The 15737-nt window shown below is 40.5% G+C and overlaps 1 protein-coding gene across 9 annotated transcripts in view; it reads right to left on the bottom strand.

The window, feature by feature from the left end:
- PLD5 (phospholipase D family member 5) overlaps nt 1-15737 on the bottom strand; it is a 718242-nt gene that overhangs the window by 340934 nt on the left and 361571 nt on the right. For 2 of the 9 annotated variants that reach the window (XM_029593998.1, XM_029593999.1), the window contains exons 2-4: nt 6940-7028; nt 6799-6852; nt 6552-6693 (exon numbers count right to left, since the gene is read on the bottom strand). The exons of the other annotated variants lie outside the window; for them this stretch is intronic. The gene's annotated coding sequence lies outside the window, so the exon portion shown is untranslated. The remainder of the gene's footprint in view (nt 1-6551; nt 6694-6798; nt 6853-6939; nt 7029-15737) is intronic. 9 annotated transcript variants of the gene reach the window in all.

The raw sequence follows: 15737 nt of genomic DNA, 5'->3' as shown, positions 1-15737 counted from the left end.
CTGGACTTTACATGTCAAGTGAAATCTTCTGCCATAGGATAAGCAATATATATATTTTTTAATATCTATGATGTGTCCATTCTACTGTAGTTGATTCTGTTATGATCCCCTGAGAGTTCAACTTTTAACCATTTTTGTTTGCTTCTTTTTATGGTTGATTATCAGTCACCATGAAAATAAAATATTTACTACTGCCCTTTCTTGGAATAAAAGATGTTCTATTTCAGTTTTTCCCCTTTTTTCTTGCCCTTACATTTTTGTAATTTTACCACACGATCAAGGAACAGGCATAGAAAAGAATATTTTGATATATAACGATTAAAACATTTGAAATGCCTAAGGCTACAATTCTCATTTCTGGCTGTGACATTCTGTTATCCCATTAAAAAAAGAAAATACATCTCTTTCTTTTACCAATATATTTGCATCTACTCAGACAAGGTAAAAGATAAACCATTTATGCGGTGTTGCCATTGGAGATGAACAAATTATGGAAAAATTGGTTCATCGGAAGTTTCACTAGATCCAAGAAAATCTATCCCAATCGAACCATGTTCTGCTTCGATCAGAACTACTGAATGGTTGATCGGAACAAATTTGTCAAATATCAAACTTCTACACCAGGGTAACAGAAGTCTGATAGATTTTACTGATGCTGCAAAATCCGTTGAGTCAAATTCATATTTCCACTCATCATGTATGGGACCAAATCTGACAATTTGAAGCAGGCTGAAAATCCGCCATATTCAATTTTGGACTTGAATGTTTTGCACAACTCCATTTAAAATAAATTCCCCCAACTTGTAAATAACTAATGCTGGTAAAATTCAACAATAGGGAAAGCATGTAAGATTTCATATTACAAAATAACTTCAATTATTTGGGAGCCAAACATTTTGAAGCAGGCTTCAAAAGCAATCCAGTCAAGTACTGTAGCAGCAAAACTGTTATCAGTTGCTGCCCTCTTAGCAGATAAACACAAGCTTTGGCTGCAGTGATACAGAGGATTCAGATTCAAATCCCTTGTCCAATAGGACCAGTAAGGTCATTGTAGAGTTGGTCTATACAGGCTTGGAGAGGGTGAGAAGGTGATTAGCTCTACAGTGGTGGCCCCTGCCAATCAATAAACAGCACAGAGGATGCGTCTTGGAGAAGATACTCCTTAAATCTTTGGTGCGGTGAAGGCTTCTAGTACCACATGGGGATGCCATCTAACAGGGGTGAAAACAGTGGGTTTCAAAGGGGTAAAAGTAAAGCAAACCTACTGAGATTCACCTTTACCATTCTGATTGTTATCCCATCTCTGAGGAGATTTAAGAATTTCATATTTCAGAATTCATAATGATGGGATTTGTTAGGAAAATTAATATTTTGCTGTTCACATTTTTGCTAGAACCCCATGCTGATATTATATTGATACATGCAAAGCACAAATATAGAATGAAGAGCTTAGGTGTGAATTTAAAAAAAACAAACCCAACATTAAAATTAACAGTCTGAAGCATCTGCTATAGCTAGGGCAGCTAGCCTAAAGCAATGGGACTGCAAATTGAAAAACTTAGACGGGAAGGAAATGAAAAACCTAATTTGCTTCATTAAAAAGGTAAGGATCTTATTAGCTAGAAGTACTGAACCACAAGGGCTTAATTAAAAAGTCAATGTTAATATCTGTATTCACCCTTACTTATTTAGTCATTTGAATTGATGTATGGTTTGTGGCAGTTTTTCAACAGCAGGACAGGTAAATCTGCATTAAATATGTTTTTAAAGCCACCTAGTTCTGGCCCCCATTCAAAACACAAAATGTATTTAAAGATTGCATTGTCTAAAATGTATTCATGGAATTCACTTCTGTCCTACCAGGATGTGCCATTTCACATACATTTTTAATAGGGAGATCATATTATGTCTCCAATGGGATATGACTGAACTGAAGAGCATTTGTAAGCTTGCCAAATTTCTTGTCAATTCTGCCATTATCGAAGTTGGAAGGCATATGTTTGTTAATGGCAAAGATCAATTTTTGTGAGATAGCTACATACAAATCCACTGTGTAGGACATTACTGTACAAACATTTTAAAGGGGGCAGTTTTCAAACCTGCGCATTTTGATGCAGTCTATGGGTAGTTTGTTGCCCACAAACTTTGCACCAATTTTCAAAGGAACATTATGGGGCAGATTTTCAAAGGCTTATGCGCGTAGGGGGGGGGGGGATGTTTAAGCCCGCATGCATGTTATAAAATCTACCCCTATGCGCATATTTTCCCTTTGAAAATAGCTGAAGGATATTTTCAGAAATGTGCACCTTATTTTTTGTGGGTACCTTTTTTGGTCAAAACAAACTACATGTGTTGTTGCCTCCTCTGACTAACCTTGCTGTAGAAATGTCTCCAGGAATATGCAAGTAAAAATGTTTGTATGCTGTGGGACAATGCACATACTTTTACCCATGTGCAGGGATGGCTATTTTCAGATAGTGTATTTATTCTGATAAATATTGCCTTCAAAATGCTTTCAATAAATCAAAACAGTTGATACATGGTGAAAAATGTTGTCTTTCCTTTGCTCTGAAAGAGTCAGCAAGAAGTGGTAAATAAGTACTGTTTTATGTGGTAGTCTGAAAACTCCTGTCTTAAGTCTGAAGAATGGGCAAATAAATCTGTCTTTTCATCACAGCCCTGATCATAGCATAATCCCAAAGGGGTTTGATGTCACCAGAATAAGTAAATGCACACCTTGTGCAACTATTACTTTATATAATAATGGAGGCCAGTAATTCGCTCTTATCCTCAGAGGAATGTCCTCACATGCATTAATTACAAAGATAAGTAGAATAATGCTGATATCGAAGATTATAGCACTCATACTCTCATTGAACATTTCATTGATCATGAAAGATAAAAACTTGCAAAATCTGTCAACAGTAATGAAAGGCAACCAGAAGACCAGGCACAGGGTCACAACAAAGCAAACATCACAAAATAAGTGACCGAAACAATAGCAGAAAAGACTTTTATTTGCAAGATCAGTACCTTTCCGAGATTATTTCAGTGATAAAAAGATTCTTAAATATGGGGTACTGATTATTGAACAAACTAGGATTATAGGTGAGACAAAGCAAGCCCCAAAACTGAAATCCAACTGGTGGGGGTGGAGAATCCCGAGTATGAGCCCAACTGGGACTAAATCATTCTGGATAAGACAGTCAAAATCCCAAATCACTTGTGATGTGACTGACACTCAAACTTTTTAAGCAAGTGAAATCATATTGAGATATCTCTTGGGAATCTGACAGAGAATATAACCAAAATCTTGCAGGAAGGAATCTTCCTTTGATGGATTTTAAAATTAAAAGATTAGACTACAGGAAGAGAAGGCAGGATAAGGTTTCTTGGTATAGGAATAACGGAGAGATTTATACTTTCTTTTTTATTACATTTTCAAACTTAACTTATTAAAATATATGGAGAAGAATAATGGTTTTTAAAGTACAGCAGTTACACTTGATATACTACAGCCACAGATAGCCCACAATCAGGAAATACAGCCATTGACACTGCAGGGCGAACTGAGAATGACCTCACCGAGTCAGCAACCAGCAATCCAGAAAACAAATGCCAGCATCCCATATAAAGGCCATAAACTAATTACATTTTATTTCAAACTCTGTAAAACTACATATCCATAGCATTAGCAGCAGAAGAGGTTGACCAATCCAAATCCAAATGACATGTCATGCTATTAAACAACATTTCTCAAACATTTTAGGATGTGTCCTACTTCCCCTACTCTTAGCCCCTTCTGCCTCCTCAAAAATGTTAAAATTAGGGGTTTTTGCTTTGTTTTTAATGAATGGTACATCAAGTCAAACATCTTGTAAAACCCCATGATCCATTCCCCGGCCCCCAAGTTTGAGAACCACCGCTATGAAAGAATGGCTTTTTTCGGGGATATAACATTTGACTCTATGATCTTTTATAGACTTCCAAACTAAAGGAATGGAGACAATCCAAAATCAAGTGGTCAGTAGTGCATATTACCAATCAAATATTCCAAAACTAACAAAAATATATTGTTGTTTAATGGAGTACCACTGCAGATGGTAAGCTTATGATACAATAACTTAAATGTGACCCCTATCTGGGTTCACTAGCAAGGTACTATATTGGATACAATATGGAGCTTTCCAATATGGGAGGCACAGGGAGGTGTGAGTAAAGGAGTGACAGGAACTTGGAAGTAGGTACCTTACCCCAAAGAGGATGGGTCTAGGAGAAAGGTATAAAGTGCTTTCCACAAGGCCCTGGGAGGAGCTTCTGGGATTTTCAGAAATGCTTTGTGAGAGTAGGATGTGTTGAATGGAGATAAGAGAGGGCATTCATAGTGTGTTGCCTGTCCTTGGGGCTTTGCCAATCTCCTAGAAAGACCTGTCAAATCTTGCTGGTGCATTACACAGACCATTTGAAGGGACATGTCCCTTAGTCCATGAGGCAACAATCATTCTGGAGAAGTCTGCTGCTAGTGTATGGAAAGAACAGAAAGTTTTCTTGTCTGTCTTTGGGGCTTGATGAAGGCTGAGGTCCTGAAGTAGATTGTTGGAAAGTTCTGCTAACTGGGGGTTCAAGCTGTATGAGAAAAGAGCAAGTAGCCCATAGTGAGACTTGTAGTTTGAGACACTGTCGTTTCACTGGTTGTGCACATTAGACTGTTTTGCTTATTTTTTATTCTACCAATTTTCTAGACTGTGATTACCTTTTGGACTTTCACTAAATTCAGTTTTCTTGGGTATGGACACCTGGTTTTTGTGTGTGAGACTCCCCATGGGCCCCACAGCTCTTGCTGTTCCCCAGTGGATGGAACCCTGTACCTGGGCTATAGAAAGGTTTTTCCTATCCCTGCAGTGCTCGAAGGTGACCCTCGGCGAAAGTGGAGGTGGGGATGGGGGGGGGGGGGGGCAGGCTTTACATAAACATATATCCTTTCCTATGAGGAAAGGCTGAAGAGATTAGGGCTGAAGAGATTAGGGCTGTTCAGCTTGGAGAAGAGACGGCTGAGGGGGGATATGATAGAGGTCTTTAAGATCATGAGAGGTCTTGAATGAGTAGATGTGACTCGGTTATTTTCACTTTCGAATAATAGAAGGACTAGGGGGCATTCCATGAAGTTAGCAAGTAGCACATTTAAGACTAATCGGAGAAAATTCTTTCACTCAACACACAATAAAGCTCTGGAATTTGTTGCCAGAGGATGTGGTTAGTGCAGTTGGGTTCAAAAAAGGTTTGGATAAGTTCTTGGAGGAGAAGTCAATTAATGGCTATTAATCAATTATACTTAGGGAATAGCCACTGCTATTAATTGCATCAGTAGCATGGGATCTTCTTAGTGTTTGGGTAATTGCCAGGTTCTTGTGGCCTGGTTTTGGCCTCTGTTGGAAACAGGATGCTGGGCTTGATGGACCCTTGGTCTGACCCAGCATGGCAATTTCTTATGTTCTTATATATATCTATATATAGATATATATATCAAAAGTAACAAAAACCAACTATAGTGCCACTATAGTGATTTTTATATCACAGAAAATCAAATATAAATAAAATATTCATACCACAGTAAATAAAAATTGATATTAAATGATATGCCATTAACAATATTTAATTAAAATAATAACAAATCTTATATATAAATCAGGGAATAATATTCATACTAAAACCAGCAAAAATACTGATAAATGGCTGTGCCCTGTCACACTGAGGACCTAGAGTAGATGTGACTCCTGGGTCAAGCTTCTGCTTCCCAGACTGGTTAGAAGGAGGGAAGGGAGATTTTCATCATCACTCTGCGCCCGGCACTCAGACTCTTGAGGCACACTGACAGGATTTTAAAGGAAACATGGGTCAGGACCCTGGCCAAACACCGTCACTGCAATAGGCAGCCTAATTTGGGAAAGATATTTATTTAAAAACAGTAGGCGGAAAAGCACTGGGAAATTGCGAATGAAGAGGTCCATTCCAAGTGAGCCTGAAGCTCAACAGAGGAGGAGGAAACTGCCGAGCCAGAATATGTACATTGGCTATAAAACATCTACCATAGGGGTCACATATACTTTTTTGCACATATTCCAATTCTATTTATAACATTATACTCACATATTCATAATGACCTCTGTATTTCACAAAATTACATTTCACAAATGTTATTCATAATCCTGTATTCAACATGTTACATTTCCATTTATTACAATTTTAATCTACACATATACAAATCTATTGATTCTTTAAACATGCTTTCGGGTGGACATAAATCTTAAACACACTACCTGGTGAACATGCTAAATGCACCTTACACTCTAAAAAAAACCCTTACTCTAAAAAAATCCACGTTCCCACATACATTCATCCCCCATTCATACACACCTAAATGTTCCCTCCCCCCGCAATAAAACACTCCTAAAAGAATCCTATTATATATTGTCTTGGCTTAATCTTATCTTTATCTTCACGATTCTTCCTACTGTCCTTGTAGTGAAACTTGTCTTCTATCTCTCGCACACCTTCTTTGTACTCATATGATTCCCACTTCTTGTCTCTGTAATGCTCCCTACAAGGATCCTTGTTCCGCCAATAGCTTCATCAGGGGATCATTTTTCATTCGCTTGCAATTCTCAACCATTCTAATTGCTGATCCCAATGGCACTTTAATATAAAATAAACTACATATCAGTATTATTGCACTTCCACCCGCTCTATACAATTATAATTACACTCTCACCAACAAGTTACACTTATGTTGAAACTTACATAACGTATAACTTGCTTAATCCAAGTCCACCAACGGGTTATTCTTACTTTCTCCTGTAACAAATATATTCAATCCGTTGTTAATTTAGTTAATCCACTAACCCCCTCACAATCCAGTTTCAAAGAACATTAATATCTTACACATCCAAAACTCCACTGCTCTTTATTCTTTTATATCTCTTCAAAACTTCTTCAACGCTCCAACTCCATGCCCCTATTACAGGCAAAAACTGAAACAGCAAAGATTAGATTCAGTAAATTGTAAATTTAAATATCCTCAGTGTACACACCTTCCCTCTCACAAATTACCATAATCCATACCTTAGACCTTCACTGGACAACATGATATGTATATGTATGAGTATAATGTTATAAATCGAATTGGAATATGTGCAAAAAAGTGCATGTGACCCTTATGTGATGAATAGGGGTGTAATTTCTCTCTGCATGTTTTGGACCATTTAAAACATCTACACCACTCTTCCAAAATGTTGCCCTACAGCCTGGAAATAAAATGCATTAAACCAGTGCTTGTCCCATGGATCCACCCATCCCTACCCTACCCACTGCCAAATGAAAGATATATTCATTTGGCAGTAGAAAGATTATAGTTCACTTGTTAATTGTTCCTATGCTTCTCTGTATTGGTTTTTTGTACCCCCTACCCTTTCCCTGTTACTTGTAATTTCCGTTGCTTTTGTTCTATGTAAACAGAGGTGATGTTTCGACTAACATCGGTATAGAAGACTCTTTAAATAAATAAATAAATAAATAAATAAATAACTATTCCAAAATTCCCTAGAAAATGAAGTAGAAATTAAAAACATGGAATAGCTTAGTTGGATAAATATCTACCTCTCTTGGAGTTTCTTACCAATACTAAACACTTGCTCTGGTGTAACCAATCGTCTTCAAAAGCATGCCCCACGTGAATTGGCCCTGCCTGTGTTAAATCATTTTTCTTCACATGAAGACCCCTTAAAATAAAAGTTCTCTCTTTTGAAAAATATCTTTTTGACTGCAACTTTTTTACTAAATCAGCGGCTGAGGGTTTGAGGTGTGAGTTAGTCAGTCAAAGGAAAAGAAAACTGAAGAATTTTTTGCTATAGAGATGCAGTAAGATGATCAGAGAGGGGAAAGGGAAACATTTGATCTTTTCCCTGTACAGCATGAGTAATTACAGCCCTTGCATCCGGGCCAGATCAACTACACCATCTAATGGATCATTTTTCGGATTTTGAACAAATGGTGTCAGCTCCAAAACCAGCCATCGGCATCTCTTCTGATTTTATGTGCCCCAAGATATATTTTACACATGCACATATAAACATATGAAGGGTGTCCTGGATTCCTGGTTTGGTGTCAAATCTTGCCAACCAATCAACTTTTGAATCAGCTGCCAAACCACCACACAGTGACACTTCTCAAAGCCTCTTCAAATTGTTCAAAGGAGCAAGCTCACACACACACACATACACACATGGTCAGAGAAGAAGACACCTCTCATCCAGATAGAAAGACACAAAGACATAAACAAGAGTGAAACAGCAGATACCCTACACCTAGACACTCAGAGACAGAAAGCCAGATACCTGAGACAGACATCATACCCAGGCAGAAGACAAACAAATCACATTCAAAGACTGACAGACAGATATATCATACTCAGAACCAGGAAGAGACAAAGACACATCACGCCCAGAGAAAGAGAGTCACAGGAACCCTCCCACAGACACACATACTCAGACACAGAAAAAGACCATTTCACACACAGACCACAGCACAGAAGACAAATATGTCACATTCAGACAGATCCAGGGAGAGAGACTCACATCCAGACAGGCCAGACAACACAGACAAATGGTAAGGCGTGAAACATTTTTCGAAAATCTTAGATGCCAGGCAAAATTACTTAGAGGCTTGGAAATATTTTGCCCCATCCTGCCCAACTTTTATTTTTTTTTTCCTTTTTACTGTTTTCCCATTTTTTTCCTATTGTTCTCTATTTTTGAATTTTTCTTAGTTTGCTTGTCTTTTTTATTTTGTTTTGCTTATTTAACTATTTTACACTTTTTGTCTTTATTCTCCCTCCTTAACTCCAACCTCCTCCCTCCGATTCCACCTCCTCCCTCTCCAAGGCCTCTCTGCCCATTCTTCTCCCCTACCTCATTTCTTTTCTACCAGGCAGGCAGTAGCAGTGATCTCTCTCCCAGTATTTAGGGGCCTGGTGGCAGTAGAACTCAGGTAAAGACTGTAGTGAAAGGATCCTTATGTAAATTATACCTTTTGAAACTGTTTTTGGATCCCGTGAATTTTAGAATTGTATTATAGATCTTGGTGCAGACAGGGGTCGGACAATTGCAGCTAAGTGTATATAGAAATGCCTTTGACAACTTTGGCACTTTAGGTGGTACAGAATGCAGCTGTGTGCTTCCTGGCAGGTGCCAGAAGGAGTGACCATATATCTCTAGTAATTCTACGCATTGCACTATTTGTTTCCCTGTTCTGTGGCGTTCTAAGTTTAAGATCCTGGAATTGATTTATAAGACATTGAGTAATAAGTTACCAGCAAGTATTCGATTGTTCCTGAAGATATAGGTTCCACCTCATCTACTCAGTCCAAGGAAAGAACAAGTTAGAGAATGAGATTCCATCTATTTGGCAAGTGTGTCTATGTGAGAATCAGGGGAGAGCGCTTGGGATGGCTGGTTCCATATTGTGGAACACATTGTTGGATGAGTTGAGGGCGGAACCATGTATTAAATCATTTAGAAAACATGTAATGGCTTATTTGTTCAACCAGGCATATAGGAGCAGATGATAATAGATAGTAGACTATAGGAACACGAGGATTTAGCACAGAAGATTAGACTGTAATCATATCCAGCAGATTGAGGGACAGTGTGAGAGAATACTGTCCTAGTAGGAATACAGAATCAGAATGGCCATCCCACTGGCCTTAAAACTGAGCCAAGTAATGTTAATGGTCAGTATTGGTAATGACTGTCATTGTATGCTTGTTTTACGAGATTTTAGGAATATGATATTGAATTTTGAAGATAGAAAAATAAATAAACACACTCCTCTCAGGATGGACCTGGGGGCTGCAGCTCTTTCTAGGTTGTGGAGCACTGCAGTGGCTCCTCCAGATCTGCTGCAGTGTAAGCGATTCTTCTCCTGGGCCCACCAATGAGAAAGTGCCTCCTATCCCCGGCCCACCAAAAGAGATACATGGCTCAGCCATGGCACGCTTACAATGAGTCACTATGTTCTAGCCATTCCCTCTCTTTTGAGCTTGCAGTACTTCCATAGTGCCAAGATTGAATTTTTCATGCCTCCATTCATTTGTACAATCTTATCCTTAAATACATGAGAATTCTTCAGGTTCCTTGGTCAAGGAAACAGTAATTTTTATTATAAACCATTATTTAATGGTTTATTTAATTTTTATTATAAACCATTATTTAATGGAAATGTAGTTGATTTTCATGTAAGGGGTTCCTAGATTAGTCCCTTACTAGTGCAAAGTCAGTGGCCTCAACAGACCTTGCCTCGAGTGATGTCAGCAGAGAACAGGAGTGTTTAGAGAGATTTAGTACTCCCCCAGTGGGAGGTATCATAGTTTTAACAAACTTCCTGTGCCCACATTTGTAAGGGGGATTCTTGGGGGTGCCTTTCCCCAAAGAAAGGTGCTTGTTGAACTGCCTCTCTGAACAAAGAGGTGCTGGATGTCAGTTTCTCCCTTAGACTGTAACTTTTAAACAGCCACACGGTCATACATGTACGAGTGTATGGTGGCTTGCGCATATGGACATGGCCATTTTGTAACATATGCGCATATGACATAAAATCGGCTGTGCGTGTGAACATGTATGTGCAGTTTTGCATGGACGCATGCTTGTGTGCGCAAATGCCGTCGCTACTGCATAAGTTGGGGGATTTTATTAGATATGCGTGCTGACACAATTACCAGTTTCCCCAGTCCATTCCCAGTTCGCTGAGGTAAAGGCTCCTGACTTCCTAGCCCCTCTAATTGACTTTCCTCCGTTTTACCCTATTAGCCCTGCTAACTAGAGATGATATTTTTATTTTAAAACTTACACGCCATCCATAGCAGAAGTTACTCAGTAGGAGATCCCAGCGCACGCTTGTGCTTGTAAAACTTATGCTCACATTTCAAATGACCTTCCTGGAACACCCATGTCCTGCCCATGCTCTGCCCAGACCATGCCCACATCCTACTTCTTTTTTTTAAATTTTTTGACTTGCATGCATACCAGAAGATATGCACGCACTTGGGCACTTCTTAAAATCCACGCAGTGCATGCTGGCCCAAGTCACGCACATATCTCCCAGCTTTGGCGTGAGTAGGCCCTTTTAAAATTCACCTTTTAGGGACAGAGACCATTAGAGTGGTACCTGCTCTTAACAGAGAGGTGCCTGAAGGAGTATCCTGTCCTAGGAGGGTGGCTGGAACTCAAGGTCATGCTGCCCAGGCTCTTTAGGAATACAGCAGCTCTGCTGCGAAGTTGAAGGAAGATTTCTGGTTTCCTGAAGATGCCTGTAGAAGGATTTTTTCAGGAGTGACATTCTGAGTTTGAGGAGGTAGACCTAAGGAAGAGAGGTAGAAATGCCTACTCCTCATCTGTCCAGAGAAAGGGATCCTGAAGTTGGAAAGCGAGCGGATTTGGCCTTCGTGGGAGTTCAGAGGGAACACTGCCCAAGTCATGGAAGGTCCTAAAGAGTCACTGACCGACAAAAGCAATCAGCCAGAGACTCGTCTTCTGTGAAATCTGGAAGGCGCATCCAGAAACATGTACCGGGGGAGAACCAAGACAGGAGGCTTTCTGACCCAGAGACCTTGCTGCAAGGGGGTGCAGCATTTTGCAACTTTATGTTATTTTTTTGGAACATCTACAGTGTACAGTGTGGTATTTCACTTTAACTGAACTGGTGGTGCATAAGAGAAATCCTTAAGGGTCTTTAAAGACTTTCCTTTCCACCCCTCTGTAGGAAGAACCTAAGAGCATGGGTCCATGGCCCTGGCCCATGGATCTCCCCTGTGAGTCCTGCCCACCAGGATAAGCTGGGGCAGGTGCTACAATCATTTTTTTCCCTGTATCTCATAGACAATTGAGTAGAGAAAATACCCCACAAAATGAGAGTCTGTATAGGATTTCTTTCAATTAAAATGTTTTAACACCCACGTTGCTCTGCACAGATGCAATTTTTTTTTTTTATTTCAAAAAGATTTGCTGCAGTTAAGGCACTCAAGGAAAGGCAGATTTGAGCAATATGTTACATGGTGTCATTCCTCTGCCTAATAAGGACTTTTCTTCTTTGTGTGCCAGAACAATCCACTCCACATGACACTTGCAGCAAATCTGAACATTAATCAGCCATTACGGTACTATTGCCAACAAATGTTTGGTCTCTGTGTGGCAAATCGAGAGAGAAAATGTAACCTCTGAAAAACAGCCGCTAGTATTGCACAACCAAAGCATCTGCATGGAGAATAATGAAGATCTGGCTCCAGTGCTAAAATGCTGAAATCAATTCCAATAGGGTACTCAGGAAATGATGACAACCTGAAGCACACAATTCATCTTATTAATGGAATGCTGAGACAATCCAATTGGTCAATAGAATTTTATAGCAATTGTTATTAAATGAGTATTAATAAGTGTTCATTCTCAAATGCTCCTGTGCTATAGGTCTTGATAAGGTTGCAGACTAGCTTGGCTGGTTCTAACTAAGGGAGGCCAGTGGCCAACAGGACTTTTGAACCAGTAATATAATTGCTGGTAATCTACCTACCTTCCTACCACAGGCATTTCCTCTCTCCTCAGGCTTCCACTTCTTAAGCTTTCTCCCCAGTTTTATGCATTGCCTCCACTCCATCCCTCCCCACCTCAGCACATCTTTTTAATGAAGTCCACTCCTCACGTTCCCCTGCACTCACTGGTAAGGCTGGTGCAGCTGATCCCACCATTCATTCTGTAACACTCCTTTCAGGATACAGGGTACTTAAACCCTTCCAGGGTTCCGTGTCTGGAGTCTTCTCTTTGGGCAGGCTCTCTCAGCTCCTTCTACCCGAAGGGAGTGAAGTCTCTTGGAGCCACAAGTCTTTCACTGAGTAACCATTCTGTGGCAACTGTGATGTGTTGCTTCACACTGTCCGGTTGTTTATTTTCTAACAATGAATTTTGTAGTGAGGTAGATCTGGTTGCTTCTCTCTCTTTTTTTTTTTTTTTTACATTTTAGTTGGTCTCTACTTTCTCAAATTATGCTATTTCCAATTTCAAGTGACTTATTGGCTTCCACCCTATTAGGAAAACTTCAACTTCTTACTCTCTCCAAACTTCAACACATCGAGGGCAGTTTTTTTCAGGTCCCCAGCTCCAGCACGCCTCCAACACAATCCACCTCCCTCTTCTAACACCAAGCTCTGAATCTCTAGAAGCTTCCAAAGTCCCCGCTTCTCTTCGCTAGGATTCTCCTGAGATTTTACCCTCCCTTAGAGGTGCTTTTGGAAACTTATCCTAACCATGCCCAAACTCCCCTTAAGCAATCACCTCCTCTCTGTTAACAAAACATATTTTACCAGCACAATATTTTCTTAACTACGTCTATAAATATTAGACGTAGTTAATATTTATAGACGTTTCCCGTGGTTCTGACCGTTTTCTTTTTTTGGCAGTCCCAATCCGAAAAAAAAAACAAAAAACACCTTGATCCTTCAGATTTAATTATTTACAATCCCCCACCCTCCTGACCCCCCAAAACTTGCCTAAAGTCCCCGGTGGTCCAGCGGGGGTCCCAGGAGTGATCTCCCACTCTCGGGCAGTCGGCTGCCAGTGAACAAATTGGTACCAGCCAATGGCACCAATAGCCCCTGTCACATGGTAAGGGCAAAGGGCCATCGGCCCCATTTTGATTAGTGGCAGCCAATGGCCCGAGAGGGGGACATCGCTCCCGGGACCCCTGTTGGACCACCAGGGACTTTAGGCAAGTTTTGGGGGAGTCGGGAGGGTGGGGGATTGTAAATAATTAGATCTGAAGGGTTGGGGTGGGTTTGGGGTTTTTTTTTTCTGTGTGCCCTTTCTACCCCTCCCCCAAATGATAAGAAAACCACACAAAATTTTGTGGGGTTTTCCTATCATTCTCGGGGACCCCCGATAAATGACGAATTATGAAATATCGTACGATATTTTAATTCTTCATAAAAACGATGCACATCCCTAATAAATATTAAACAGCTATCATATTCTTAGTTTACTGTTCCAAAGCTCAAGCACACAAACTCAATTTTCTTCTGCGTCCAGCAATGTGGCTCCTGAAATTCAAAGAAAGATAAATGAAGACTCATTTTGAAGGTCTAAAGAAGACTAGACATGTGACCCTCCAATGTGGGTTAAAAGTATCACTCTAGGGGGCATTGCTCAAATAGTCCAAGCTACGTGTGCACTTTAAACGGACATTTAATGCACATTTTAAGAGAGACACAGCCAGCATCGTTTCTCTTTTAAGATTAGGAAATGCAAAGTGTGTGAGTACTTTTCATTTGCTCTTTGTACAAGGAGCAGGAGAGGGATACAGTGGCATGCTTACATTTGAAAACCAAAAAAGGTACATGTAGCTGTTTTCCTCCCTGACCTAAACACGCTGTGGAATCCCGCTCGTACTCTGGAGGGCAATTTTAAGCCAAGCCATTTTACCCTGTGAATGGCTTTGAAGATGGACCTCTTAAAGCAGGGAATCCTGTAAAACAAAATTGTCCCATTGTGTTAGCAACGTGAAAAAAAAATTTGTGATAGAGAGATCACAGCTCCGCATTGACTAAGACTGGAATCAAAGCTCTATATTCCCTTACCATATCTTCCTTAAAACCCTCAGGGCAGCATTTGATAATGAAAAGTACTTTTAAAGCTTTCTGGCACTAAGTCACTTCAGATTTCACTGTGGAATAACACCCACCCCCCCCCTCTAATATGTAACCAACTTAACTAGAGTGACTGGGCACATAAAGGTATTGTACATGGTTTAAGGATGTGATAACCAAAGGTAGACATGTCCTGCGTTAAGGATAAATTCTGTTCGCTATCTTCTCATGTTTTTAGATGGATCCAACTAAAACATTGCCCACAGACATGGTCAAATGAGATTTCTGATCTGGCTGAGGAAAGTCAAGCAGTTGCTTTATATCAAAAGATTTTGGCAAGTTCTCACTGTGCTGCAAATTCTTAGAAAACGTTGAAGACCAGGGAAAGGCCTGGGTTGGGGGGGGGGGGGGGAATATTTCTGGAAGCCTGAATATAAGGAAGTCTTAGCTGAAGACCAATGGAAGATCTTCTGGGGAAAAGCATATGGAGTCCACTCTCGGCATCGCTGTCATTATATTTTATTGCACATTGAATCAAGTTTAAAATCATGAAAGGTCTAGAATGGGTAGATGTGAATCAGTTATTTGCTCTTTTGGATAATAGAAGGACTGGGAAGTTGCGCATCCTGGCCACGTTGGTGCCGCGACCGGGCCTGCTCACCTCGCATTCCCTTCCACCAGCTCCAGTTTCTACTCCCTTGCCGCTGCTGCCAGCTCCCGACATCCCCGATGCTCACCGCATCCCTCTCAGTCTTCCTCCATGCCACAGGCCTCTCAGCGGAGCTCCCATAGGGGCTCCGCATCTTCGACCTCCTCGGTCTCACCCCTAGGCACGTGCGCAGCCAACACCAGAACATTTAAAGGGCCAAGGGCAGGAAGCTCATTCCAGACACCGCCCGATGACTCACATAAGGTTCCTACTTAAGGCGAGGCTCTGTCCCCAGAACCTCACCTTGGCAATCGGGTCGAAACTTCGGTGTAGCTAGTTTGCTGTTCTTCGTTCCTGTGTTCTCCTGCTTCCTTGATCCAGTCTTGTTCCAGTGTTCCTGAGTTCCTG

The sequence above is a fragment of the Rhinatrema bivittatum genome, chromosome 3, assembly GCF_901001135.1.
Source record: "Rhinatrema bivittatum chromosome 3, aRhiBiv1.1, whole genome shotgun sequence".
NCBI lineage: Eukaryota > Metazoa > Chordata > Amphibia > Gymnophiona > Rhinatrematidae > Rhinatrema > Rhinatrema bivittatum.
This window is presented reverse-complemented; position numbering and strand designations above follow the sequence as displayed.